Source organism: Pteropus vampyrus, unplaced genomic scaffold (genome assembly GCF_000151845.1).
Source record: "Pteropus vampyrus isolate Shadow unplaced genomic scaffold, Pvam_2.0 Scaffold375, whole genome shotgun sequence".
NCBI lineage: Eukaryota > Metazoa > Chordata > Mammalia > Chiroptera > Pteropodidae > Pteropus > Pteropus vampyrus.
The window spans coordinates 224,533-227,826 of NW_011889156.1; the positions used below are offsets into that span (position 1 = coordinate 224,533).

At 57.4% G+C, this 3,294-nt stretch overlaps 1 long non-coding RNA gene across 3 annotated transcripts in view; it reads left to right on the forward strand.

Moving 5' to 3' along the window:
• Positions 1-1,024: 1,024 nt before the first annotated feature.
• LOC111731444 overlaps positions 1,025-3,294 on the forward strand; it is a 56,642-nt gene continuing 54,372 nt past the window's right edge. For all 3 annotated transcript variants that reach the window (XR_002777135.1, XR_002777137.1, XR_002777136.1), the window contains exon 1: positions 1,025-1,454. This is a non-coding gene — a long non-coding RNA (uncharacterized LOC111731444). The remainder of the gene's footprint in view (positions 1,455-3,294) is intronic.

The following is a 3,294-nucleotide window of genomic DNA, read 5'->3' on the forward strand; positions in this document are numbered from 1 at the left end:
CCTGCTGCGACATGGATGAGCCCTGAAGGGATTGTGCGGAGTGAAACGGGCCGGTGACGGAAGAGCGAGTGCCGTGTGACGCCACTCACAGGACGTCCCCGGGGGAGACGGAGTCACAGAGACCAACAGTCGAAGGGCGCTTGCCAGGGGCCGGGGGAGAGAGACGGGGAGTCAGTGTTTGACGGGGACGGTTTCGTTTGTGCAGGATGAACAGAGTGTCGTGGCCGGATGGAGGTGGCGGCAGCAGAACAGGGCGAATGTCCTCGACGCCCCGGAGCGCTCGACGCTTAAACTTCAGATGTTGAGACGGCAAATTTTATGTCCATTTAACCATAATTTAAAAGAATTAAAAGTACATCAGGCATAATTCTCAGTGCTAATAGGGATGATGAGGGTGGGACTTGCCAGGTAAAATCGTCTCCACATGCATTTTGGTGACACTGAGTCCATTCAAAATTCCCGCACTCACGATCCCGCGGCTGGAGTCGACTCGGCTCAGGCTGCTGAGTGCGCGCGTGTTCACCGCACCGCCCCGTCGCGTAAAAGCCCGGCCTGGAGCGACAGGGTCGTCCGTGAATACGCGGCGAGTGAGTCAGTGACGGCGCCGTCATCAAAGAGCCCCGGACGGTCACGACGAAGGCAGTCGTGCCAGCGTGGAGAGAAAAGCAAAGCCGAGCGCACTGAGCAGGAAAGATGCAGATCGATGCACGTAGTATAATCTCATCAAAACAGGAAAACCTAAGTACGCGACCAGGTGTGTATGCGCATGTACACTTGGAAAACTTCTGGAAGCAGAGCTATCGAGATTGCGATATTGGTTACCTCGTCTGTCTGAAATACGGCGTAATAAGCGCAGATAAAATGCGGACGAAGACAAACCGAAGCAGCGGGAACTCTGACAAACGTGAGTGAGGACGGCGTCGTTGGTCGGGAGACCTTTACTTGCCATTTTCCGTGCTTTTCTATCATGTTAATTTTTTATATTCAATAAGACAAGCGAATAAAAATAATTAAAACACTCAAAAATCAAAAAAACGTACACACGCTTTATTGCTTTCTAAAATATACATGTAATAAAAATAAAAGGAAGGAAAGAATAATACAAGGCACTGTGAAAACGAGTGTCTGTCCGAGAACCGTGAGGACGTGACTCTGGCCAGGCTGCAGGGAGCGGACTCGGCCGCCTCGGCGATGTCCTGTCGCGAACGTCTGCGCTTCTGCCCGGACACAGAGCGTTTGCCCCACAAGCCCCTGAATTGCGCCCCTTGTTCCCGGTCGTCATGGAATTTGCTAACTCTCACTCTTGGCTTCGCAGGGGACTTTGTGAGCTCCCAGCGTGAAAAGCGACTTGTGTCCCTCCCACTGGAATTTCCACGGGCCCAGGACCTCGCGGGGCCGAGGGATGAGTCACGGCTTCTTGGAACTGTGGGAACCAATTCAGGAACAGCTGCCAAGTAAGTAACGCAGTGAAAAATAGCTCCCGGTCCCTGGAAAAGGAACCGCTTATTTTAGGAAGACAAGAGCGGCTTGAATCTGCGCTGCTTGTGTGTTCCATCCGCGGGGCATAGTGCCAGTGGCCCAAGAAAGCCGCGCTTGTCACAGGGGAAAGCCGTCTGTGGGGCTGGTGTGACAGCGCCTGGCATTGCCGGGCAGGGGCTAACCGGGGTGAAGTCTGAATCGCCCCGTGTGGAATGCGTCGCCCTGAGGCGTGACTGCGGGGTGTGACCCAGTGAGGCGTGCTGTCTTCCGATCGGCGGTCCTGGGGGGCAGCGTGTGCGCCGGGCGCAGCGGGAGATGCCAGGCCAGAGGCCTCGGTGCCTGGGTCTGATGAGAATAAGAAGGGACTCGAGCTCGACCGACAGATACGTCCTGCGTAGACGGACGTTGGCGTCTTGGCACGGTCCCCTCCGGCCGTCCTCTCTCCCCGAACTTCTGCGTGGCAGTGGGGGGGTGGCAGCCACTTCCCGTGTTGTCTGTTTTTCTATGTTGTGATCCGCTGTGGTTGACTTATTTTTGGCTTAAATGGCACCAAAGATGCAGGTGGACGAGTTAAGTAGCGAGGACGGATTTCGACCAGTGGCGCTCTACAGTAATGGGGGCCTGATCGCTGCTTGGATTGCTACAGAGGTGACCGGCGTTCTGAAGGGAAACTGAGGAACGAGGGAGGGGGCGGGGTGGGCCAGCCAGCGTCCGGGCAGGGGACAGTCATGACAGCGGGGAGGGGGTTGGCCCACAGGAAACCACCTGGATTTGCTGACCGGCGCTCACCGGGTCAGGCCCCAGCCTCCCATGGAGGGTGGAGGACAGGGCCCTGGCCTCAGGGTTGTCCCCTGGCAGCCTTGAGCTTTCTCAGACGGGCACTCTAAGGGGCCCAGGACCCCCCCCCACCCCCGCAGGGATGTGGCGTCGGGCCGTGAGAAACACGAGATGTCAGTCCAGGGAGAGAATTTTTGTCCATGGTCCACAGGTTAAATTATCTTGGAAAAAGGGGTCACTGGAATGCTTTGTAAACAGGTGGGAACATGACCTTGAACCCAGTTTTTACCTCATAGAGGTTCACAGGTCATCTGAGGACAAAAAGTTGGAGTTGTAACGTTTACTGTAGATGTAGACGTTTTTCGTTTACAAAAAGACGCACGTTCTAAATTTGGAGACTGATGACAGCATCAGCAATGACGTTGTTCTGGGGCCCGCGTCCCCACGTCCCCCGCGCCCCCCACGTCCCGCGGTGTTGGGGACAGGTTAGCAGTGAGAGAGGACAGGCCCGAGAGGAGCCGCTCGTGGGTCAGAGGCCGTCCACAGCATCTCCCTCAGCCACGCGACGTACTGTCACGTAGTACGTGTCCCCAGCTGCCCTGTCTGTGACAACCAGACCCGATGAAGTGCCTCTGCCCTGACGCGTTCAGGGACCCCTCTCAGGCCTTGCTCCGCGGAAGGCGCTGTGGCCCCTGCCCTCATTCCCAGTGCTCCCCAAGGTCCCTCCCACCCCGGGATCGGCCTCACGCAGCCTCGCGCACACGCTGGGAGCCCCACGGAGCCCAGGGCCAGCCCGATGGCTCGCCCCAAATCTCTGGCCGCCACAGTCCCTGCCTGAATGTGGTCCCAAAGGCAGGGCAGTTAAATGGTCATTCGCTCCCTATCTCGCCCCGCCACGTTGCCCGTCCGTGAGCGAGCGTGCGTAGTGTAATTTAGGTGTTCGCAATAACACGCAGGAAGCCCGCATCCAGACGTGATTGACTCGTGGGGCTGCACACTCGGAGGGGCTGGCTGTCCACCGCTCCAGACTGGGTGCCC